Here is a 27,132-nt window from a genome sequence, read left to right on the forward strand (position 1 = left end):
AGACCAGGCTTCAGATGGGTGCCCATAAGCAGAGATTTTAGTTATAGCATTTGTAAATACATTTAAAAGTAAATATATAAAAAACAAAACAATCACATTTGAATTTAATATATATATATATATATTTTTTTTTTACAGGATTTCTTAAAACTTTTTTTCTTTTTTTTTTCTTTTAAATGTATGAGCTGGTAAGAAGTCAAGGAAATTTAAAGAATTTATAACAGTTTATTGTTGTGATTTATAGAGGCAGTAAATCAAGTCATGTATTTCAGTAAGTTCTCGTTTAACAGTCATGTACTTTTTCTGCATGTCCTTTCCTGGTTAGTTAACATGATACTGTAGGAGCGCCAAAAAAATTCAGCCTCAGTGTAATCGGACACAGTTCCATTGTTGTTGCTGAGGACTCACCAGTGTAACTCAGGGCCAAAACTGAACCACAGAGTGCAACAATCTCTGACTTGATACTCTGAGTCCAGTAATGCAATGCCTCATGCATAGAAGGAGTCCTGTTTGGAGTCAGTGGGATTACTTATATGAATAAGGATTTGCAGGATCCGGCCAAATTCCACTCTGTTAAATGTGTTCAAGCCCATTAAGTACAATGAGTTGCATGCTTGTAACTCAGAGTAAAAATTTTCTCTAAGAATTTATCTGTGCATTCTGCAACAACTGGAAATGAAAGGCAGAAATAATAAATAGCTAAATGGAAGTCAACAGTAAGGGTTTTTAGGAAAACTATCCATGAAATAACTTCTTGTACTCGATGCCAGTATATCTCCTGCTAATGTGCATAATCTGAAGGACTATTCTTTGTTTAACTCAATACCAATATATTATAAAAGTATTGCTTGTTTGTAAGAAGTCATGGGATGATGATGATAGTGTAGTAATGGATCCTATTTAGTTCAGTTAAATGTCTACCTGATGGACTTACTAGTTTCTTATTATATGTCTTTTCTCTCTCATATCCACCCACACGCACATGTTAATCTGACATCCATGTTTGTATTTTTCTAAATGAATTAAGCAGTTTGATGAAAAATGTATAGCATCCTGAATGGGTAATAATGAAAAACTTTAATCCACTGTTTGACTCCACTTACTTTTTATGAGAGGAGAAAATGAGTCATAATAACCAAGGCAGTGGAAGGATAATATAAATAAAGCTGATCTCAATAGCTAATAATAATTACAAAAAGAAAAGAAATCTCGTCTTATGATCTGGCAGTTTGCTGTAGTATACTTAACAGCAACATTCCTGCATATAAAACTTTTTGTAAGAAATAATTGTCCAAATATTTAGTAAGAAATATAGGTATTCCTCCTTGCTACAACTATGTTGACAGGCAGCGTTTTCCAGTGAACTGTGTACAGGACTGAAAGACTCAGTACATTTTTAGTTTAGTAGTGATTCACGCTTGATCTGGTTTCCACTGAAGTCAATGGCAAAACTCATTCTGATTCCTATGGGACCAGATCATAGCCTCCATGTGGCCTTTAGAATATTTCTTCACCTCTCTGTCTCTATTTCCTCATGGGGGCTGGGTGGTATGGTAATATTTGTTTCCTGCCTCACAGGGGTTCTGTGAAAAATTTACTGATTGTTTTACATTTTCAAAGCATTTGCCTCTCGCCCCCGCACTCCCAGCATGCTGCAGCTACAACAGTACCTAGAGAGCCCAGCCGCATAGTGCTAGGCACTATACAAATGGGATGGTCCATGTGCTGAAGATTTTACAGTTCAGCTATAAGATAACAAATAGACTGTGCAAGCATAAGATTCACTGAGATGATCCAGATAATATCTGCTTGCTCCCATCCCCAGCAATTTCTGGGGCCCAAAAGAGGAGGTAGGGCATTCTGACTGAAACTTCCTCAGATCTGGAATAGGAGTTGTCTTTATTTGTAGACCTAGGGTCTACACAAGTAAGGGCTTTAAAATCAGTATTGATTTAAAGCTATCAATCAGCCACTTTATAAGCAACCAGTGTAAAGTAATGGGCCAATTCAGCTTGCATTGTTTGCAAAGTAAATGTTCTAGGCATCTGATATGAAGTAAATATAAGTACTCAGAGGAAATAATTTTTTTTAAGGAGAAAAATTAACAAGATTAGTAACAAAAAATATTCCATTTTGATAGCACCCAAGATCCTGAACTACAGAAGGTCCTTTTAGAAGAATCAGATGAAACCAAAAAGCAGTCAGAGCAAAATACAGCAGAAGCAGAAAGTCACACCACCACTAACAATGTAAGAAAGAATAAGTGGTCCATAAAGATGGCCAAAATTAATTGCCACAAAGGCCAAGATGAAAAAACCTTTTTGCACACCAACCAGAAGCTAACTCAAAGCTTTAGATTAAATGTGCATGTTTCACACCTGGCAAAAATTATTACAAGTAGAAGGAAAAGCTAAAACAACAAAAATAAAAATGGAGGCTATATTGGAAATCATGAAGTCTTTGACAGAAGACAAAAGGAACAGTGTGACTTTGGCTGAGCAAAGAGTAACTGAAAGAAATAAACCTGTAGGTGCTACAGAAAATAAATCTGTCAGAAGCCAGTAAAGAGCTATATCCCCCAGCGTCTATTTTGAACATTAATAAACTGAGAGGATCTGCTCTTGGGATTCTGTGCGACCGCTGGTGGAGCGGAGTGGCTGGCAGAGCGGAGCAGTTCGTGGAATGGCTGGAGCGGCTCACAGGATGGCTGGTGGAGCAGAGTGGCTAGTGGAGTGGCTCACGGTGAAGGCTGTAGCAGAACCCCATGGAGAGGCGGGGCAGTTGGCCTCGGACCACGTAAGTGCCCCTTAACACTATGTCCCACCCCCTACCCCAACCCACCCACTGGGAGGTAAAACTCTGCAGATAAACTTTTGAACTCCGGGGCTGCAATGACCAGGGACAGAGATTTTTAGGTTGCTGGACTTAAGACCCTGAAGGGAGAAGGACACTGCCAAACTTACTTGGGGGTGGATCTTTTCCTCATGTTTTGTGTTATGAATGTTTGTTGTGTTTTTCCCCAACATAATGCCGCATTGTTTCCCTTCTTTATTTGCTACACTCAGACTCTGTGCTTGCGAGAGGGAAAGTATTGCCTCTTAGAGGTGGCTGGGGGGTGGTATGTAATTGTCCCAGGTCACTGGGTGGGGGCTCGAGCCAGTTTTGCATTGCGTTATTGAAACAGAACCCCTAGAGACTGAACCCAGCCCTTGTTGCTGCCAACTCAGACGGGCAGAAGGGTTACACAGTAATGATGTACTGGAAATTGATGTGTTAATTTCACATGTTCTGCAGATGATTCAGGCAGTTCAGCTATGGTTTTCTGATGCCGAAAGAACCACAGTGCTTCCAACATGCCCAAAGGAAGTAAAAAGCTACTTTAAAATAAAAAAAGGAAGGAAAGCAACTGTCAAGCAGGTAGTGTATGTAAACCAGATGCTTATAACTAAACTTAACTGAATAATTTTAAATATGCTTTGATTTAAAAGGCTAAAATCCTACTTCAGTCATAATATTGTAGGATCTTCCACAAGTATCAATGCACTTTACTCCCTCACCTTTGTCTGTCCCATACTGAACCTCTCCTTTGCAAGGATTTAGAGTAGGACCATCATTTGTGATTCTGGTCAAAACTGAACTCTGGTCTTCAAGAGGTAAAGGGTGAGTGCATCGTGTATTTCTACATCAGCACTGTTATCTAGTGTACATCTTTAGGACCAACTGTTGCTCTCATTTGTTCATATAGGGCTCCTGCTGAAGGCAATAGGAGTTGAATGTGTGTGTCTGTATTCAAAATACATTGCAGTGCATTTTTTAAATGCAAAATGATGCTGCCATTGAAGTGAATGATAAAACTCTTATTGACTTCACTGGGATCAGGATTTAGTGCTTCTGAGAGAATCAAAGGCCCAGTGACTTCAAGTCTTTTTTTTTTATTGTTTTATTAAAGTTACAGTCCCTGTAGGAAACAGAATCAATATCACGTGATTTACTTTGACCAGTCCTACAACTTGAACATCAAATTATGAATATCTGCCAGCAATATTCACATTAGCTTTTTGGTTGCTCAATTGTTTAAACTGTCAGACAAAACACTTATCAAATAAATGTGTGTAAAGAAATAATTGGATATCAAGATCTGTGTACAAGTTGCAAACAGAATATTTCTTCACTAGAAGTAGTTCTTTCAGTCCTAGTAAAAACATAACATGACCCTTATGATTATACAGGCTAAATTCCATATGAAACATTTAAAATGCAAATTTAGCTTTTCAAGATTCTAAAGTGGTTGCAGGGCTTCCCCTTGGAGGAAATCCAAGGAGGCAATAACAGTGTGGGAAAAGATTCTTATCTGTGATGTTGTACACTCGTAATAATAATAAGTACATCCAAAAAACTATGTTTGAAGAACATAAAGGTTGCAAAGTCAAGCACTTAAAAGTTAAGCAACCTTACATCTAGCATTTCCTGTGCAACCTTAATTCATCCCCCTTTGTGTGCATGCATTACGATACATGATCATGTAATTTAATTACATGATCATGTAATTCGGTTCTGTTCATTCCCTCTGGAGCACCTGGCATTGGCCACTGTTGGAAGACAGGATACTGGACTAGATGGACCTTTGGTCTGACCTAGTAGGACCATTCTTATGTTCTTACTTCTCCCCCCCCCCCCCCCATGAAACCCTGGCCTCATTTAGTGGATAGCTCATTAGGCAATATTTGTTTTGTTTTTATCCTCCACATTCAATGTGTTCCTCCCCAGGCCTTATTTAGTGCAAACCATCCAAACAGTGCTGTATATACTGAAAATGGATTTCAAGAGAATAAAAAAACCAGAGCTATCTTCAGACCTTACTGCAGCCTATGACACTATCTGACACACTGATATACAAGATATCAAGAGTTCTTCCTAGATGGGTTGTCCTGGCAACTGAGAAGACGGAGCTCATGCTCCAAGTTAAATGTTTTCAGGTGGCTCTGTGTCACAAAACCAACAACTGGAGATTTCAGAAGAATTGACTCCTGTAAGACTTGCTGTTGGCACCAACTTTACTTAATGTATTCAACAATGATATATCGAACACCATCTCCAGGTGGTAAATGCATGCCAAAGATATTTGCTTGGCCTCACAGGACTGTGACTTACAGAGGACTGAAGAGAACTTGAACCATGGTTCAGTCTCAATTTCTTGCAATAGTTACCTTTGGCAGCCATATCAAAATACATCAAAAACCATGTCACCGTGCTTCCACCTGCACAAGGTTCAGAGCCAACGTTAACTTAACATCTTCTTGAATGGTCAGTAGTTGTCCCATGATCTAAAGACTGTATGTGGAGGCCGCTTTAGATTGTACACTGACATACAAATATCATGTCACTAAAATAGCTCAAAAGATCAAGAGCAGAAACTGTTTCTTGAACAAACTGGTAGGGTCACTCTGGGGATTTAATGCACAAATACTGCATGTTTTGGGGCTCCCTCTCTTATTTAGTTGGTGAATATTGTGCCCCAGTTTAGTTAAATTCTCCCCACATTAAACTAGTGGACCCACAGCTTAATCATATTAGGAGAATTATCACAGGCACACTGAAGCCAGCAAAACTTGTATGGTTATCAGTCCTACCCAATATTCCTCCACCTAACATCTAGTTTCGGCAGCCAATAAACTGATCACCAAGGTGCAGCTGATGCCACACTTGCCACTGTTTAGGGATATACAGGATGCATCCTGCTACTAAGTGCATAGTAGAAATCCTATCTGGACAGTGCTGCACACCTTCCATGTAACTGATAACTTCAGCCATTCACTGTGGTGGACAGAATGGAAGAGAGCAGAAGCTGCTGCTGCCACTGCTAGCAGGAATTCTCACATCAACAGGCTGGATGGATGGCTACCCGACTGCGGTCTCCTGCACTTCCTTTGGAGCCAGCTTAAAAGTTCAGGTGTGGGGTGGTTCACTGTGTGAAGACTGATCATGCCTGGGACATCCAGGACAGCCCACTGTGCATCTGTGATGCTTTTATAGGATGCTGCACATGTGCAGGATGGCTCCTGGTTTTGTGCTCATCTTCCTGGAGGTCGTCTGTAGCTCAGCAGTACTGACTGAGAGTCCACTGACTGGCTCTAGACTATTTAGCTGTGGTTCTTCCTCTTCCCCCCCACCCTTAAACCTAGCCTTGCTTGTCTTGCCCACATGCAGTCTGTATAAATGTACACTCTACAACCCTGATTTATTTCCAGAGTGCTCTCCACTCTGTGGACTAAACAAGGCAGGAGTCCTGTAGAAAAAGTAGTATGTGTATGTTTTTTAACACTGGCAAAACAACATCTTTTTCTGTGACTGGATTCTGTGAAATGGCCAAACCTTTTTAGCTGAAACTTTCCAAAAACGTTTAGGAGCCAGATGCCTGGCATGCAATATTTCAGCCCAAATTGCTAAACCTGGCAAAGTTTTATAAGCAATTGAAATAGGGTCTTATCGTAGAAACTGTTGGGCAACTTTAACTATAGGTAACGTTACCTGCTCTGCCTGTAGTTCTTGGAACTCACATAACACCTTTTTAAAATATCAAAATGTTATTTGCTAATGAAACCACAAAATGGCCCTGTCTGGTAGGATTAATTTAAGTGGTGGTATGTTTATTTTACACCTGGGGAAAACTGACAGAATTTAATAACTTACCCAAGGCTACGGAGAGGGCGTTTTGATAGGATTTCCCCACAGCATGGGTAGTAGCCAGGCATATTGCTTGTTTTGTAAACTTGTTTCATATGAAGATGGTATTAGGGCGAGGTGTACCATCCTACTATTTAATAATCCAAGCATGGCTTAAAAAATTAAAATAATTGTAATTGCTTTGTTTTAAAGATTGATTTTTAATTTTGGATTTTTTCACTTGACCGTGCTTAGACTGTTTAAGCAACAAGACATGGCCATGTGACAGAGGGACATTTTCAGACACACACAGAGAAATTAGGCACCCAACTGTCATTGACTTTCAGCGGGAGTTGGGAGCCTAACTCCCCTTTGGGTCTTTGAAAATCTCCCCCACCATCTTTTATAGAATGTTGATCCCATGCTGTTCACTAATCCCTCACTCAACCCTTTCTGTGATCTTGGGTTTAGGATTTGGATTTACAAAGCAGTTATATTTTAAAGATGCCTAAGAAATGAATGGGTATTAAATTTTTGATTGTTTGTTTTTGCTGCATTATGACAAAAGTAGTATATCTTTTCATCGTGCTCTAGTTTTAGATAAAAGTTGCAGCACCGGTTTAGTGGTTTTGGGGTGTTTTTGTTGTTTAAATTGCTTCCAGTCTGCCATATTTTACATCATTGCCAATTTTCAGCTGAAGGGAATTTAAAACAGCTGATATCTAAAGACTTTAAAATAAAAAATCTCAACTGTGGAATCTGGTCCCAAAAATAAGTGCTTAGAAGGCTAGTCAGATCATTTTAGATTAATTTACAGTGTCTTCCTAAACATGGAATAAATCCAGAAAGTACTATTAATAGAATGCAGTAATACTTAACAAAAGATGTGTTATATAAGGAAATGATTATTTAGTTTATCATTTTTCTCTTTCTAGGTGATATGTTTTTAAGAGAACTTGTGGTTACAGGTCTACTTCAGTGGTTAAGTATCAGAGACATGCATCTGACGAAGTGGGTATTCACCCACAAAAGCTTATGCTCCAATACGTCTGTTAGTCTATAAGGTGCCACAGGACTCTTTGTCGCTTTTTTCAGTGGTTAAGTAAAGCCTCTTTTACATCAGAGCACAAGGGACCTTTGGACTTCACCTAAATTAATCCCAGTCTAAAAATAAAACTCACCCAAACTCACAAAGTCATGTATTAGCAACGGCATATTAATTTAAGAAGGAATTTTTAAGAGCACTTGGCATTGGCCTAACTCTTACCATTAACTTCAATGGGAGCAAACTCCCAGGGACTTTTAAGGCACCACACAGGCTGAATTTTGTAAAAATTTGTTTACACAAGAGGCAACAATCTGGAGCTGGAAATCTGCCTGTGCCTTGTCCAAGACATCTAGAAGGCAAAGCAGCAGAGAGCAGCTGAGTTTAAAAAATTCCAAACTTTGTTCTATATGTCTCATCCTCTACTTTTCTCTTCAGTGTCTCCCAATTTATATAATGTAGCTTCTCTGTGTGTAGCTTCTTTCACAGTGAATATGCCTATTACATTCTGCCAAGAATGAGTTGACTATTGTGAAACTGCTTTGCAAGAAATGAAAATCCTACATCGGTTCAGTGCATTTTAGTAGACTTTCACATCTCTTATGGTGAAATAGGGCTTCTCAGGAATTTTTTTTTTATCAGAATGACTTTTCCAACCAAAAAATCTCCTTGTATGCAAATTTTTTTTTCCTGGAAAACTTGAAGTGACAACTCCCAGGACTGCCTGCCTAGAAGACTCAGCAATTTCACTTTCTGCCCTAGAAAGTGAAATTGACAAACGCCCTGGTTCTCAGCCTCTCTTTCTCTCTCCTTCCCCCGTCCCCCCCATTTCTGGGGCCAGAGAGGCCAGGGAACTCAGCCTCTGGTCTCCCCCTTACCTCTAGCAGTGGGAGAGACAGAGAGCCTTGATCTCCCTCCCTATCTCACTACCCCCAGCTCCAGCAGGCAGAAAGGGTGAGCATGTCCAGTTCTCAGTCTTTCTGGCAGCTGGAGTGGAAGGCCTATGAATAACAGCCTCTATCTGGCCAGCCAGGAAGAAGAAAATAATAACTTGGGTTCTCCCAAAAGGAAATTTTTCTTGAAATTCCTTCAGTGAAAAATGTTTGAGGTGAGAAGCAGTTTTTAAAAACTGCTGAATACTAAGGTTCCTCATAATGCGGTGAATTGGTGATGTCAGAGACCTTGTCTACGCTTGGGATGGTGGGCGTAGGGTACTTCTAGTGCCACAGTGAAAGGCAGGCTGTGTCCATACCCACCACGGTGTGTAGTTACATATGGCAGTGAAAAGCTCCAGCAGTGGGGATATAGTGAGGAAAGGCTTCAGCAGCAGGGAGGCAGTGGGACAGGGTAGTGCTTTAGAGCTTACACTGCTAAAAATAGTAGTGTAGATTTGAGAGGCACTGTTTGGATGTGTACAGAGCAATGCAGTGTTCATATCCCACGATTCTGGTGTGTGGGGCACTCTACTCACCTAAGCTACTTGTCTATACTGGTTTTTTATACCCATGCTTGCTGGGTGTGCAGCGTCTGTATGCTATATGCTGCCATATCTAGAGATGGCAGAACTGTGGCTAAAGGTTCTCTTTGGTTAAGGAGAAATTCACCCCTTGGAGAGGGGCTATGCACTACTTAGGGAGACTTCATTGATGTAATGGCCTTATGATGGCCCTTTGCTCAGTGGTGAAGAGATGATGGAGGTGGTGTGAGGCTGAGGCACGTAGAATGGAAGGGAAGGCCAAATCAATAAAGGATGTATACAGTATTGCCAACCTCAAGGTTCCAAAAATCATGAAGCAGGTCTGAAAAATCATGAGTTTTTTTTTTAAATAATTTTGGATTCATTTTATGTCTTCCAGTTTATGAGCCTTCAGGAGATACACTGATCATATTCTTAAGCTTTGCAGTCATGAAGATTATAAGTTTGTTTGTTTTTTGGTTGGTTGGTTTGTTTTTCAGTGAAAGCTGAGATTCTCCCAACTAGTCTCCAGGAGATTTAAGAAAAACACCATGAAACTTGTAATAAAACTATGCAAGTTGGCAATGCTGGATAATATTCTCATAGAAGATGTATCTAAATTTGAGTTTGAAGAAGCAATTACCAAGAGGTGGTTGGGAGGCTGAGTCAAATAAGGAAGCCACTGTGAAACTGGGGGATGACACTAGCATCTGAGCGTCCATGCATTAAGAGCATGTCGGGCAAACTGAGAAATGCAGCTCCTGCAAGTGGAAGAGGAAGAGAGAAGGAGGTTGTGATCTCTATCCTAGAGCAGCCCCTCTCAACCAGATGCCTGGGGCCCACGGGAGGGCCATGAGTAGGTTTCAGGAGATCAGTCAAAATACCCAGAGAGCAGGGCCAATGTTAAACTCACCGAGGCCCAGGGCAGAAAGCCAAAGCCCAGGCTCCACCACCTGGGGCTGAAGCCAAAGCCCACACAAGTTGCCTTCGCAGGGGCCCTGGGCAGCCCTGCTTGCTACCTCCTAATGCCAGCCCTGGCTTTTAATCTACTGGATATGCAGAAAAATAGCTGTAGCACAGGTGGGCCATGGAATTTTTATAGCATATTGTGGGGGAGGCATCAGAAATAAAAAGGTTGAGCACCCCTGTCCTAGAGCATGAGATGTCTTTTGACTCTTCAAATCAAATTTTCTCTGTGGCATTCAATACAGCACAGCATAAGGAAACAGGCTAACTTGTGAATTTCAGATTTAATTTGCATATGCAAATATTGTAGCAAGTCAACATTTTAGCTTTTAGCAACTTATAACCACAAAATGGTTAGAAGAACAGCCTGATTTCTTCAGTATCAGGAATCCTCTTTAAGTCTAATTTTGGTAAGCCAGCGAGAGATGACTGTGTTTATGGGGCATCATAGCCTATACTACAGCTGCTTCTTAGAGCATTGCCAAGTGTTTTGTTTGTCATTATCTGATGCAGCTGGCTGGAGAAGCTGGTATTGTAGATATCTATAGAATTTTCAAAAAGGTGAATGTTTAACTTTTTTGTATTATTATGGAGCACAATTGCATTAAACACTTGAACTGTCCAGTACATCCATGCTAGCATGTCTGGGTGTTCTTTGTTTTATAATTTTTAAACGTTCAAAAAGTTTCACCTGAACTTTTTGTAGTAGTAGTAGCAGCAGTAAATATTTTTTTACATTGTGATAGTACCCAAAAATCCTACAAAACATAAGCAGATGCACCATCTTGAGCAGTCCAAATAAAGCTCACGCGCTGAAGTTTAGTTCCAGGCAGACTTATTAGGCAACAAAAGATGCACAAGATCAAAATGGTACAAAGCATTTAAGAACAGGAACCTTTCTCATTCTCTGCAGCTGTGAAGATATTTCTTTCCCTTTCTGTGTACTGAATACTGACTCTCTCTTTTCCTGATCCTGGGTATCTCCTATCAACCTAAAAGACATGAAGCCTTATGAGGGACTTTTTGATTAGGAGCAAGCCTGTGACCTACAACTATAGCTCCCAGTTTTAAAAGGCTCGGTAGTCATAAAGGCAACCTGGGGTGTACAAATGTGTCCCAAAGTGTAGTATCCTATTGACGGCTCCAATCGAGATTGGGGCTCTGTTGTGCTAGTTGCTGCACAAACACAGTAAAAAGTTCCCTGCCTACATACTGAATGACACTTGCGTTGCATATCATCATCCTGTGTGTGTTCAGGCATAGGACAGCAGATGTCAATATGTTCTTCAGTTCAGAATTACATACCTTTAATTACACGCTAGTCCCTGGCAAGATCATATAGTTGTGTGTGTTTTCTGTTGCCCTTGTTCCTTAAACGTGAACCTTCTCAATTGAGCTACCATATATTTGTTGGTATGTATAGATGCTTGAAACTGAATTTGTTCAGTCCACAGATCTAATGGGTAATAATGGTTTCAGTCATTGCCATGTAAGTGCTGCTGCTTGTTTTCCATGCAAAGAAGTAGTATCTGATTGTTTTGCAATAGCTCAGCAACTCCCAGCACACCCGGATTTTTATAATGAAATGCATGGTAAGAATAATTTCAATAGATCTGAAAAAGACAAAGCCTTAATATGCTTAAAGCAAAATTAGAGCTGGTCCTGCCCAGGTATATTAAGAGTGGGAGACTGTTCAAGGAGCCTCTTTCTTCCAGTGCACCTATGCAAGGGACAGCCATAGTTTGAATGTTCTGTGATTTAGAAGGACAGGAGACAGCTAGTATTTCCAGCTGCACTTGCTAGTCTAAAGAGGACACATCTGGATAAGACAGGGTATGGTCATGGGCCCCTCTGTTTTCCCATCCACTGGACAGTGCCAACAGAAGATAGTTTATAATCCTTACAGCAATCCCTTTATTCAGGTATAACACAATCTGCTCCGCACATGGAAGTCTAATACTTCCCTGTAGGACTTCTCAAGTGCTCAAAGTGCTTTCTGTGCTGCAGCACTACGAGAGCCCTTAGATTTCCCCTCCCCCCATTTATGGTCCTTTCTTTTGTAGGTAGAGTGAATCACATACATTTTAGTTGTCTCTCTCCCCTCCATTCTCCACCTGTATGGTGACCAAACTTTCAAAATAGAAAAACTAGGAACCTAATGGTGGTGAGGAGTGAGACTGATGGGTAAAAGGGGAGAGAGGTTGGTACCAAAGTGGGAAGAAAAGAGACCCCACTCATTCCTCTTCCACTCCCCTTTCCCTTTCAGAATGAAAAGCTGGGATACATCACAGCAAAGGGGAGGGGTAACAGTGTTTATCCTTATGTGACCACTTTACTCTTTTCTCCATGGCATTTTCTTCTCCTGTCTCCATGCCACCTCTCTAATATACTCGGGGTGAAAGTAACTCCAGACACTTGCCGGCTCCGGCCTCTGAAGGGGCAGGGCCTCGGGCAGAAGGGGTGGGGCTGGGGGGTCAGCATCCCCCAGTCAGCCCTTCCGGAGCCCCGGGCCCTTTTAAATCACTGCCCCCGGGGCAGCTGCTCCCTTTGCTGCCCCCTCATCGGTGGCCGAGGGGGCGCAAAAGGGGCAGGGATGTTAAAGCGCTGCAGGGTCCTTTGCTGCAGCAGTACTTTAAAATTGCTGCCCCTTCTCCACCACCCCCCCATCGGCAGCCCTGCTGGTGTGGACCCTACCTGCAGGGCCGCCAGAAGGGGCAGGGACATTAAAGTGCTGCCATGGCAGCACTTTAATGTGGGCTGCATACGGGCCGGTGCAGATTCTTACCGGTACGCCGTACTGGCTCACTGTCACCCTTGAATGTACTCCTACTGTCTTCTGCTCATCCCCCAATATACACCCATGCTCACTCACAGCGCTAGTTCACCCAAGCTCACACCTTCATTCAGACATTATCCACTTACACCCCCACTAACTCTTCTCTCCCTCAAACACCCACACTCATCACTGTTGATCTTGCTGCCAGCTCAGAGCCCACCCCAGTTCTCCTCAGCTTCCTCCAGCCAGTCCCTCTCATTTGAGAACCAAGATGAGAACCTTCTCTTCTTACCTAACAACCTCACACCCCAAAACCTGCCCATACACTGAATCCTTCCCACTAACTCAAAACCTTTCTTGTTCTAATTCAGTTACTCCACAGGCTCAAACCCCAAATCCTTGGGCTCAGAAAACATTTTTCTCTAGGCTCAGGACACTTCCCCTGCAGCCCAGCACCCCAACCTCCCATGTTCAGAACCATAGGTCAGAAATCCCTTCCTCCTACCCATCTAGCAATGTCAGCTTCCCCTCCTCTCTTCTCCCACCTGTTGCTGGAGTAGCAGGAACAAAAGCAGCATGGCAGGAATGTGGCTGCAAGCAGCAGAAAGCTTGTGCAAGGAGTCCTGTACACTGCATCGGCAAGGCTAACCTGAATTAGCTCTTTGCAAGCCTGTAATCTCTGATCTACACCTCCACTCCCTATATCTGAATCTCATGGCAGGAGGGACTTATATTTGCTTTCTAGCTGATGCTAGGTGCACTGAATGTCACTTCCACCAGAATCCCAAGTAGCAGCCAGGAGTACTGCAGCCTCTAGTACTATATGCCCTCTGTAGCTAATAGAGTGTCTAATATTTAAACTTTATGGGTTAGGCTAAACCCCAGCAGCCCTAGTGACCAGCCGCTCCTGGTAGTTTGCTGTTTAATTTCATTTGTCCACCTTTGCCTTAAGTTTGAATAATGCTGCCAAGTCTTTATTTTTCTAGACGTATCTTGCATGTCATTGCAGTGAATATTGCTGGGAAATGTGTGAGCTGGTGTAGATACCTGTGAAAGTTGTTTCGTTTACCCTGCTGTTAAGATACTAAAGTGATAAATTGAGAGAGACCCAGCTAGGAATAACTTGTTAGCCTTACCATAAAGTTTTGAACAATTTCAACATCCTAGTACTTAATGTGTACCTGTCTCATTTGTTTATGTTCCGTGAATGTTCTCCTGTGTAAATAAACTTCTCCAGTGTCAAATAAGCTACTAGCCTAGATTTCATTTCAAAGGAAAATTCGTCCCCAGCACATAGGCTAATCAGCTGAGCTACAGGGATCCCAGAGATCAGGATAAGGTTTTCTCTCTGTAGGGCCTCACAGCTGAGGTGTTCTAAGGCTGCTACTCAGCACTTCAATGGCTGCAACAGCTAATATGTGTGTGCACGTGGGCACCCACACTCTCTCTCACACCCTTTCACATGGGCAATGGTCAGTGGATCTTTGAGGTAGCAGAGCCACCAGTCCTAGCCTCTCCTCAAATCTCCCTCTGAACTGCATTAATTCTGATGTGGTCAGTGTCTTTTGTGATGTGGAAAGGTAGCAAGAGCTCTGCTCCAAAGAAATATGTAACTTTATCCTCCATTCCAAAGGAAATTTTTGACCATTACATTAATTCTGCTTGAATTTACAAAACTATCCTCTATTCACCATCAAACTTTGCCAGTCTCTAGACCCATTTTCTGCTGCCGTAGAGAGCTGTTCAGCCTTTTCCTTGACATTGAGCTACTTACTACTCAGCTCAATGAGGTAAAAGGCTGTCATCTGCTTCTGAGAAATGAATTTTTAAGATTTGGATGCAGAAGGCTGGATTAAATCCCTCTTGCATCCACTAGGTTGGCTTCATGTACCGAACTAGTAAAACATAGGATTCCTTTTCTAGTTTTAAATATTTTTCCTCTATTAATTCATGGCACCTTCTTATTTTGATTACGGGTAAATTGACCAGGATCAACCTTTTTGCATTTGTCATCTTTAGCTGCTGGGTTACTGCCCCTCCCCTCCCAAATTTGCATATTTCAGAGGACTAAGCATTCAGTTGAATGCCCTTGACATCAACACTTGCAGTCCTGTACTATACCTCATATGCTAACTGGAGGAAAGTAGAACCAACTACTGAATTGATGTTCCATAGCTTGTTCTAAGAAAATGTATACCTCCTAAATCAGGATTAGTCTGCATGGGTGTTGAGGTGCAGAAGCCAAATTTTTTGACTAATGACATTAGGAATTTAGTAAAATATTTTTGAGAAAGCGGCCATGATAAAGGACACTAATGCATCAAGGGATTTACTTCCACAGTGATTTAAAGCCTTTCACCCTTTCTTCATCAAAATACACAACGTAACAGGATTATTGGTAAAATATTAATGAAATCCACCCTCATGTGTTGAGTGGTTCATAGGTAAAACAATGTTGCATATCCCAAACAGTAGGGTCAGCTCTAAAGTTCTCATTAAAAAGCTATCATGAAAGGGATAGTTGTAAAGAAAAATAAAGAGCTCCAAATGAGGGATGATTTAGTTAGCATAGAACCAGACAACTTTATTACTTAATTGTATGCAGCAGTTCCTTGAACATCATTTCTCTGATTAAATTTGGCCCGTTGAGTAGGAAGACAAAAAGAAACTGTTGCTAGGTCTGATCATTTTAATTGCCTGGATTTCTTCTGATGAAATGTGGTTGCCAGGTTATTATTGCCTGAGCTATGTAAAGGCAATGCAGATGCTATACACTTGGCTGTGCAATATATATGGATGACACTCTTTCCTTGTTCTAGCATTTCTCATGTAGTTCTGGATCAAATATACTGTTTGATAATCATAGTTTCTACTATATTTGAAATATAGCATTATCTTTTTCTTTATGTGAACAGAAAAAAATTACTCTGCACATGAAGAATTCCTCTTAGATGACAGGAAAGAAGGAAAGCCCCGCAAGGTAAGAGGTTGAAAGCATGAAAACTTATTTTCCCTAAATTGCTGGATTTCTGCTTAGCTGATGTTAAATCTAAATCAACACATTCAAATAATAGAATGAACATACTCTTTTATTAAATCCCAACATTTTACAGAATATTTGGGGACCCTCTGAGGAACCCATATGAGCAAGGAAATTCAGGCTCCATACTGAAACTTCATCCTCAAACTATTTTGTCTTGCAGGAATTATACAGTCTTAGAGCCTTAAGATTTCACATGTCCTGTGAAGGATTTCTTACTCTGCCTGGTAAATTCTATTGAATAAAACTGAATTCCTGCAAAAACAGACTCCTTCCTGCAAGACAGGTGGGATTTTAAGGTTCCAGTGCTGTAGCACTCATGATAGATAAGATAACACACTTTTTAGGGCTTGGAAGGAAATCCAATGGAGTATGGAAAATACATCACAAATTACAAGTCAGTAGAGCCCTGCAAATCTGTGGATATCTGCAGATATCTGCACTCAGATCATTTTTGCAGATGGAATGCAGATACAAATTTTGTATCTGCGCAGGACTCTACAGGTCAGCTTGTCAAATTAAACTCTGATTTCCCTTGCTTTTGTTAGATGCAAGTGACTCTATTCATGCATTGGAACATAAGTTTTTGTTGTTTAATCTCATTTAGTTTGATGGAGCACAAGAGAAAATAAAATGTATCCTCAACATGCTCTGAGTTAACTTGCATTTTGGCAAGTTTGGTTTAGGGCAGGGATCGGCAACCTTTGGCACGCGGCCCACCAGGGAAAGCCCCCATTGGCCTGGAATGGTGAACTGTGGCCAGTGGGAGCTGCGATCGGCCAAACTTGTGGGCTTTCCCTGACGGGCCACATGCCATAGGTTGCTGATCCCTGCTTTAGGGGGTTCCTTGTTTTGTTTCTAACTCAGTAGTTTGGTTTCCTGTCAACCCTCCCCTTCTCTCCCAATCTTCAAATTTACTTAATTCCGGAATTTTTTTTTAAGGTCATTAATCCTCCATCAATTTATTTCAGTATTTCAGCATACCAAAATGAACAAACTTAATCAGGCAATCAATTTTAAACTCCTTACTCAGGCAAACCTTCCATGACTACATGCTTCTTTAAGGTCATACATTTAAAAGAAGTAATGTCTTGGTTTTTAAAAAAAAACATTGATGGGCTTTTACTCTGGAACAACTTCTACTTAACATTATTTTGTAATAGCATATCTCTTTTCTCAGAAGAGTAACTTTCTGTTAATGAACAGAAGAGTGGTCCCCAGGCTTCCATGAATTGGCTAAGAATAACATCTGTCACTACCAGGAGGTTCTGTGTAAAATTAAAATTTCTCAAGACAGATTCAGAACAGACTTGTTTATACTGTGTCCTTTAAGTATGTGATTACATTCCAGAGCTTATTTTGTAGTTAGGGTGTACCCTGCATAGGCTTGTGTGTTGTAAACTTTAGTGAAGTGCACAGAATGTAAACATAACTCTTCACAGTGTTTCTGGGAAAAGGGGTTCATTTTTCTGTTAGTGAATACTTCACAGTTTAATATTAGAAGGTTTGGGATTTTGATGTGTATCATTATTACGGGTAGTTACCTGTAGCAGATTTCCTAAGCATATTTATAAAGACTGGGGCAAACCAAGAAAGTCAAGTGGAAAGTGAGTATGGACCTCAGGATTTGGTACACTGACTGCACAGACAGGATTTAATATGTTGGAAAGCCAGCTAATAGTTTAGTCCCGATAAAGACATCAAACCTTGCTGGATCTTCCAAGTAGTATGCTAAAATGCATATGTCCCTACAGTTCAGTTAATCCATCCCAGAGAGATAGTAGAGGCACAGTGAAGAGCAAAAGGAAGCCTTATAAATTAATATTAACAATCAGGAAAGGTACTTGGTGATATTTAGATTATAGAAATGCTAAAAAAAAAAAGGGTGCCATATACTCTAGGTACCCTTGACAATATGATACGATATATTTTTAAGAGCAGCAGTCTGGTGCGGCTCAGCAGAGTGATGAAAGGTTGGCGTTTCTAGCAGGTAGGATTACGGTTGTGGAGTGTGGCATACAATAGTTGTGGTAGTGGATTAGGTGTGCACCTCTAGAAATAGAGGGTATATACTATTAGATAGCTTGACTTTTTTTCCATCCTCTTTTAGTTTGGGGTCAGGTATGTCATGTTACAACCTCTATCACAACAAAGTTTTGGTTTGTTTATACGTGAGTATTGCATGTCACAACCATATGGAAATCCACACTATCCCAGCTTCTCTCTTCATCCACAGACTTGGAATGGCACTTTTGGGCCAATTAACTCTCTGTGGTTTGTCAGACCCAGAAGCTGGCCCAATAACAAAGCTCACAGGCCCACGTGTCAGAGACGATTACCCGCCTGCCAGTGGAGGTGCTTCCTGCAGTTTTTAGAGGCTGGGACATGGGGGGGAAAAGAGAGGTGGAGATTGTAGTGAGGCAAGTAGAAGTATTAGAAGCAGCAGTGCCCCATACAAGTACTCAAACGTAACGCAGACACCTACAAATCATGAGACTTCAAACAAAAACCAAATCACTCTTTTTTCCACCTGCCTTCTGATTTTTGAGCCTTTTAGGGGAAGTTCTCCAATGTTAACTTGTATGTGATCATTTGAGCTTCAAAATTGAAGCTTAAATGCCCAAACAAAAAATGTGATCCTCACTGCTGGCTGTTTTGGAGGGGACTCCTTACCTTCCCCTAAGCCTTGAGATGGGGAGGTGCCATGATCTCTTTTTCCATCCTCCTCCAATACCCCTGTCTGCAAACCCTGAATCCTTCCTGCCCCCTTCCCTTTCTATTTCCCTGACCCATCTCCTGATTTTATATCCTCCTGTCTTTCCCCCTCACTTTGTCTCCTGTCTCTGTTCCTCTTGCCTCTATTCTGCTGCCCCCTTATCTCCCTCCTCCATTCCCCTACACAAACTCCTCTCCCTGCTGTCCTTATGCCCCTACATGTGTATGCACACACACTTCCCCATCCTGCCCTCAACGACCTCATGCACACACAATTTTCCCTGTCTGTTTCTGCCCCCCTCCATTTTTACCTGCTCCTTACATTGTGTTTCTCTGCCTCTTGACAGCACTGGAGGCCTCCATCATCCCTGAGGACATTTTGCCTTCATTCCCAGTGGGAGCAATTGGAGATGGTATTGGCTTATACAGAACTTTAGAACTCACCTTTATCTTTTAGGTTTCCATATTAATAGCACATCCTGTCGTGTTTTTGATTGTCATCGTGTCAAGGTTATCAACAGGGATGCACTGAAACAATAATAACTTTGGGAGGGCATCATCTTTACCAATGCTCAAACCACTGAGCTATCCCTTACCAAGGCTACCCTAGCTAGCCAAAAAATGTCTTCTTTGTTCCATTCCTCCAAGTCTTTTATTCTACACTGGAGGGTAATTTGCCTTTAAAAAGATTTGTATGTTTCTACACAATATATATTCCTAAATAGTTTAAATATTCCTTTGCCAATTTAAATTTATGTAGCTGATGATAGTTTGTTTTGACCCTTTCAGGAATATTAATTCCTAAAACTTCAGATCTGTTATATAGTTTATTTTGAAGCCTGATACCTGCCCAAATTCCAAAGTCAATCGTTCCATAATTTTTAACGAGGCTTCTGGCTCCTGCAAATGTAACAAGATATGTCAGCAGACAAAGCTATTTTATGTTCTAATCCAAAAAACGTTTTGATGCCCTTTTTCAAGGGGCTATTTATCACATTTATTGGAAATGGCTCTATTGCCAAAGCAAACAACAGCAGGGATAACTGGCAACCCTGTCTCATACCCCTAGACAAATTAAAAGGGGAGGATTGACAACCATTAACCAGGGAAGACACTTAAGGATGAGTATATAGGGTCGATACGCCTCTATAAAACTGATTCCACAACCAAACTTTACAAACCTGTCTGTGATGCTCTCACTGCAGCCAGTTTGACTAATATTTTTTCAGTTAAGAACAGCAAAAAAAAGCGTTATCATAAATATTTCTTTTTAAAAAAAACTACTTATTGCACTAGATCCATTCGAGTCACCTCTACCAATCTGAATAGATAGACAATCTTGTTTTAAAGATACCTATCAGTAATAAAATGTTAGAAACCCAAATTCTAGTTTCAAGCACTTCCTATTAATGTATTACACAAAAATCCAAAAACAAACAAAAAATATATAGAAAATTTAAAGGACATGAAAACTAGTACTATGTGAAAATTTTCACAGAAAGATCAACTACATATAGAGGAAAAACAGGAATTTATTTCCTATTTTAGAACACAGTTTTTAACTATGGAGTCACAATTAACACTTCCAGTATGTGCCAGCAAATAGTGGTAGGCACAAAAATTCAGAACTTAATATTTGCGGGTGCAAAGTTGAAACAATAAAAATAGAGGCGGGGTTGAGGTTGAAAATCTGACCTAATATACAGTAACTACTTTTTGTCAAAGTTTTTGTGTTTGTGGATTTTTTGCAAAATGTGTTGTTCAGATGCAAGTAAAGCACCATTGCCTATTAACTCACTTTTTGACTGAGAGAAAAAACTCTGCAAGTTTCATGTGAGAGAGACAGTTTTTTTGTATTTTTTTTTTCAAATGGTACCTTCCTTGCTATCAGCAAAATCCTCCTGTTCATATGACACTCTGATTGGAAGTGAATCTTTTTTGTATTTATAGAGAGTAGTTGTAGCTTCTCTCTAGTCTCATGTTGAAGCATTCTCATGCCCTTTTCATCTTTTGAAAAGAACTGAAAAACCTCTGACATGAATTGGAAATCCTTGAATCCTTCAGCATAAAATAGGTATTTGAATGGGCTGCTTCTTGATATATTGCTTGAAGAGTTTTATAGTTGCGTTCTGATCACAGGTGACCAAATGGTTCCTTTTGCCTTCTGGTTGATAAGACTGATGTGTACATTTGAGGGCAGACTTTTGGCAGACTAATAGGCAAGTATAGGAATTGTAACTTTTGTTATAGACTAAACTTTCCTACTGATCATTGTCTATCATGTCACATGCTTCCTTCAATCCCGAATACAAGTGAGTAAACTATAATTTAATCCAGTTATATTCCTGCCTTCAAAAAGTCCCACTGCATAAAATTTTATATTAATGTTTAATATGTACGTTGTGTGGTGTGTGTGTGGGTGTGTGAATTCTAAATGATTCAGAGTTATGTGTGTTTTATTTTCTTTTGGCAGCAAGATTTTTAATAGATTTGTGACCAAGTCACTTTGTAATTTGGTATTTTTTCCTCCTTCTATTTGATGTTCTTCATTGACCCTGGAGGTCCTTGCAGACTTAATTATACCTGGATTCAAGAAAAAAGTGGATTATTATTTGGTCATCCAGTAGTACCTTGCGTTATAATTGGAATTAGATGCTTCATTAAGGTAATTCTTGCTTATATACACAAGGCTTAACTTGATTGCCAAATTGGGATTGAGAAGGCATTTTCTCCAGGTCATATTGCCAAGGATTTTTTTTCAGGGTGGATAAGGGGAATTTTACTTTGTCTCCTAATATGATCAGATTGACATTCTACACAATCCTCTGAAACTGAAAGGACTAGGCATTGATGGATCCCCATCTTTCCCACCTCTTTCTGCGTCTTGGTTTCTGTGATAATAGAGCTATATCTGGGTGTCTTGATTATTAATGCAGTGCAGAAAGATTATTTTTGGTTCAGGAAGTTCTTTGTATAATCCATGAAATATAGTGGAATTTGATAAGCATTGAAACTCTACAGAAGTCAATGAGTTTTTACACTTAGAAGTCAGTGGGAAATGCTAACTAATGTATCCTCAGAGAAGTTAATGAATTTCAGCAATACATTGACTTTACTAGTGTTGTAGGTTCCAAACTATGTAACAGTCAGGTTGGCATGGAATATATGTTCATTTTCAAAGAAAGATGAGGTAAGACTTCAGTTGAGGATCAGATCTGGTGAGATATTTGCAATGTTTGTCCCATGTGCACTTTCAGATTTGTTTTTTTAATGTCAATATGTTGTGTTGCCTGAAATCTAATTATTAATGAAAATGTTCTGGTGTAATAGAAATAGCATGTCTGTACCTTGTCCTTTCCTACTCTCTGATCATTTGAAATTTGTAAAATTCTATCTCACCTGATTGATTTTCACCTGAGTTATGTTGAGGTCTTCCCACACTTTTGGCTATTTTAATTTTATTTGGATGTTGAGTTGGCCATCTTAGATTGACTTTAGTAAATTGTAGCTATGTTTTGAGCAGTATTGAAACAAGTAGGCAAGTAAAAAAGAAGAAAGGATATATGTACATTTAATAATGTTTCAGGTTACTGGATTTAGCAGGGCGATGATGATGATTTGAATCAGTGGATACAGGAGAATTGACAGAGTGATTGTTTTAGCTATACAAGAGTAAGAAACAAACTTCTTAGCTTCAGAGAAGGTAAAATATTGGTTATTGTATAACACTAGCATATAATTGTGCTTCTTGAAGCGACCTGAATTTGAGAAACTGGATAAAAAACACATGTAAGAATCTTGGGACTAACAATTTTCCAGAACCATAAAACCCAAGGAAAATTCTAAATCTAGGAATTAAAACTCAGCCATGTTTAAGTCTTTGGATAAACTGAATGAATATAATGGGAGAAAATTGTTTTAAAAAAAATGAAGAGGGTTAAATAAAAGTCTGGCAGACTAAAAAGAAACTAAGTGGCATTAAGGCCAAGTGAACAGACTTCTGAGTCTTAGGAGAATGAGGATGATAATTTCTACTATTTTAAAATTAGCATAAGCTAAGGAGTTCTGCTCCCATCCTGGCCCCCAGCTCTATCCCCTTTGTTCCACTTTGGCATTGCAAAAGGGACAAAGTGCAGCTCTAAAATGGCTATTGGGGATTCCCTTAATGTAGAGAACTCCTTCAGTGGCATAAATCAGTTGTAGTCAGTTCTGCATTACATGCTGCCATTTCCAGGCATAGAGAGTATTTCTGTGGAGGCAATGGACATGGCTTCATTATGCACTCTTGTGATGCCTCACAGTTGAGCTGGACCCTAGGGTTTATGCTCACTGCTGTAATTTAGCGCAACACCTAGGCTGCTCTAAGACCTTGTCTACATTTGGAATTTTGCTTCAGTTCCAGTACTGATGTGGCTGCACTGGTGCAAACCCCAAGAACAGACAAAGAAAGCAGCAGTCTGCACGTGGGTGAGCACTTACCCCAATTGAAACTGAAGTAAGTGCCGCTGATTTGAATCATGGCTTTCCTTGTCTATACTTGGGATTTGCAACAGTGCAGTTAATGCAGACAACGCCTAAGTTATGCCAAAAGTCAGTTTCACCACTAGCCGTGGATCAGGCCTTCAGAGTTAGGGCTGAAACTATATCACTGCTGTTGCTACTGTTGTGACGGTTCCTGAGCAGTTATCCTATGTTAGTAGTAATTCTGAGGCATAATGGGGTTCATTAGGAGGGAGTTTCCATTTTAATATGGAGTTTGCTAGTTTAAAGAAACAGTTCTCAATGTGTAAGTTAATGCACATTGGATGTAGAAGCATTTTTATTTAAGACCATTTTTAAACATTTAAGGCTAAACTCTGGGGTACATTTCTGCAGTTCTGTTGATTTCAATGAAGCTGCCTCAGTTTACACCAGCAGAGAGTTGTTGCACATACAAAGCTCCCAACTTTGTCAGTGGTAGATATATGCATGCAAGGGCTCAGGCTTAGTCCCCTTTTGGTTTGGGCAGAGTAGGGATTTGTCTCCTTGGGATAGCAACAGTGCCCATAAGACACTTCAATATTCCTTATCTTTTGGGCCCATTTCTTCACAGTCCAGGAGCAGATCACTGGTCTTTCAAGTCTCATACACCATATCTCTGACAGTGGGCCATACACACTTGATGTTTCATAGTAAGGTGAAAAATCACCATGAAGCATTAGCGAATAGTGCATTTCTCTGCAAAGGAGTCAAACGATGGGGTGAGCAAATTACACCCTGAAGTGTTTTGTGGAAGTAGAGAAAGTAGAAAGTGAGAACTAAGTTTTTTTTCTCCGACAGTGTGATATTTGAATACCCATGTCTGAGCATGCTTCGTTGTTGCCTTTAGAACAAAACTGCCCATTTGTTCTGTAGAAATCAGTATTCCAGGCCTTTAGAAGGACATTGGTCATTATAACTAAAAGACAGAAGGGTGGAGTGTGATGTTTAAGAGACTTTTCCCACCCCAGTTCTGTAGGGAAAAACCCTTACTGTCTAAAACTGATTTTTAAAATGTCTTCCCTCCCACCCCCGAGATAATTGCTTCTTGTCAGAATGTAACTGCATGGTTTCTAAAGAGACTGAGGTTTCCAAAAAAAAACCCAAAAAACCTGAATTGTTTAGCTTTTTAATGGTGGTAGCTCTTGGCTTTTTGTGTGTGTGGCTTTGTTGTTGCCGTGTTGTGTGTGTGTGTGTGGTTTTGTTTGTTTGTTTTGTTTTTAAATCAGTGGATTATATTTAACTCTGTATACTTAGTAATATTCCCTGGCTTTCTCCGGCAGTGTGAAATTACCATTCGTATTTGTGAATCAGAGAAGTAAAGGTATTTTCATCCGAAGGTCACATCTTCACTCACTAGCTTGTCTAAAATGATTCAATGAAAGTCGCAAACCCAAAGATTTATTTATCAAAGTGACATTTTAAAAAACAAAGTTTCAGCTGATTTTCTTAACTGTCTGTCTGCAATATTTGTATACCTGTGAATGGATATGCCCAAATGGGCATTTGTACACATACACTGAATAACGGAGAATGTAACTATATGGAGACCTGCATTTACATAGTTAGCACATGCAAATTTGAGTTTGTATTCGTACTCATGGATGTAATTCTTAATCCTGTGGGCACAATAAAGGAGTCTATATGCAGATTTAGCCCAATTAGTTTTTTTTATTACTCTTTACTGCAATGGCATATTAACTTTTTATATTGTGATGTACTTTTGTTAGTCTTGAGAGCAGTGTTTAGCTAAACACCAGTTTCACTAACATCATATCTCTTGAGTGTTACTGGGAGCTGCTAGGCTCCTGCTACTGGCTATTTGTTCTCCTCCTCCAGAGAAGTAGTGCTGCATAGCTCTTCTTTCTCTAGAGTTGCCTGCTGACCCCTGGTAAAAGCAGTAGTAGAGAGAAGCAAGTGGACTGGCTGAATTCAATGTGATTTTATTGATCACTGATCTTAGTTGAATTGTACAAAACTACTGTAGGTGAAGAACAAAATACTGAAAATTAATACCCTGAGCCTGCAAACATTTAAGCAGGTACATATAACTTCACCCACATGAATAGTCCCATTGGGGCTACTCCAGGTCTAAAGTTAAGCATGTGCATAAGTATTTGCAGTACCAGGGACTAAAACTGTAGTTTAATAAACAACTTTTCTCTTAATGACATAAAACTGTTGTCATTTCACAACCAAATTGTTTGCATTAGCAATAAAAACTTAACTTTGTTAATCTATTTAAAGTTTATTCTGAACTTTTTAAATACACACAGGCCAACATTTTTAAATAAGAGCTTAAACTGTGAGCTTTAGCTTAACTTTAATATCCCACTCATGGGTGGGATATTCAAAACCACGTAAGTTCAGTTTGAAGTAACTGGAAATTGTGCTCCAGACAGCAGGGCCGCTCAGAGGATTCAGGGGGCCTGGGGTCTTCGGCTGCGGGGGGGGCCCGCTTTGGCGGTAATTCGGCAGTGGAGGGGGGTCCTTCCGCTCCGGGACCCGCTGCCACAGTGCCCCGAAGACCCGCTGCAGGGGCCCCCCGCTGCCGAATTACTGCCGAAGAGCCCCCGCTGCTGAAGACCCGGAACGGAAGAAGCTCTGGGGGCCCCAGCCCCGCAAGAGTTTTCCGGGGCCCCTGGAGCGAGTGAAGGACCCCGCTCTAGGGGCCCCGAAAAACTCTCGTGGGGGCCCCTGTGGGGCCTGGGGCAAATTGCCCCACTTGCCCCCAATCTGGGCGGCCCTGCCAGACAGAGTCAAACTCTGATGGATGCGTATGGCATAGTTGAAGCATATCAGCTTTCTTCATTTGTGAAAGCTTTTGATTATATCACAAGGTGATGTTGGTTGCCAATATAACATGGGCTATTTGCTTATACATTTTTCTGTTGTTCACATGGTAAGATTGTTAATAAGGTCCTAAATGTGTCTTTTTAAAAGCATAGTTACTTTTTTTTTTTAACTAAGAAGTTTCATAAAAGTTTCTAGGTAAAATCTGAAATTCTACTAACAGTTAAGAAACTAATTAAAGAAACAAGTACAAAACATCTACTTTAGCAAAGTAAGACTACAAAATGGGATAAAAATGAACTATCAACATGTAAATAAAAATCTGATTTAAATCTTCTTAAATTATTTAAATAAACATAAATCTCATTTAAAAATCATTTTATCTTATGATTTTTATTCCTCTGTGAAGGGCTAGCAGCTGAGGAAACAAGAATTAAAATAAGTTAGCAGGCAGCCTAGCAGGAAATGGAGATTCTTTGCCAGACTTAACTGATGGAGAGAATTGGAGAGGAGATGGGTGGAACAGAGAGAAAGAAAAGAAAGGAGGGAAACTAAGGAGGAAAAAAGAGAGAGGGGAGGAAGATGACTGGGATGAAAAAGGGAGGGAAACCTAGAGTGAAGGAAGAGAGACAGATATAAGGGGAAAAAACTAGCTGGGAAGACCGCATGTCAAGAATCTTTGGCATACAAGGGGGATCCAAAAGCTCAGGGAGAGGTAATGAAGTTGCAATCTGGTCTGTCTGGGGGGCATTGCAGAACTGCAGTGCCTTTGGAGGGTGGTCCAACAGAGATTGTGCCTAAGAGCTTGTCTACATTAGAAAGTTGTATCAGTAAATTTCTGCCAGCATAGTGGGATTGACAGAACAATTTCAGCATTGTGTGTTCACAGTTGGCTGCTTGTACTGGTACATTGCGTCCACACAATATCAAGTTGTATCTGCAAAAGGTGTATTGCACTGTGTGTGCATAGCATCTCAGTATCATGCACACCACATCATGCGCACTATCATGGGAAACGGTCGCTCTGTGGTGTGGAACAGCTGCAGCCTGCTATGTATTTTGGGATACCTGCATGCCTTTCAGGGAATTGTTGAAACCTGGGGTCAAATGTCCACAATTCCCTCTGTTTTATCCCATAATCTACAGCTGTCATGTGCTAT

At 40.4% G+C, this 27,132-nt stretch overlaps 1 protein-coding gene across 6 annotated transcripts in view; it reads left to right on the forward strand.

The window, feature by feature from the left end:
• Positions 1-27,132, forward strand: part of IRAG1 (inositol 1,4,5-triphosphate receptor associated 1) — a 196,312-nt gene that overhangs the window by 25,695 nt on the left and 143,485 nt on the right. For 4 of the 6 annotated variants that reach the window (XM_039538988.1, XM_039538994.1, XM_039538993.1 and 1 more), the window contains 2 exons: positions 2,141-2,796; positions 3,295-3,417. The gene's annotated coding sequence lies outside the window, so the exon portion shown is untranslated. Of the gene's footprint in view, positions 1-2,140; positions 2,797-3,294; positions 3,418-15,821; positions 15,887-27,132 lie in introns of all 6 variants that reach the window. The other 2 variants (XM_039538989.1, XM_039538991.1) reach the window with 2 other exon arrangements.

This window comes from Mauremys reevesii, linkage group 4 (assembly GCF_016161935.1).
Source record: "Mauremys reevesii isolate NIE-2019 linkage group 4, ASM1616193v1, whole genome shotgun sequence".
In the NCBI taxonomy this organism is placed as follows: Eukaryota; Metazoa; Chordata; order Testudines; family Geoemydidae; genus Mauremys; species Mauremys reevesii.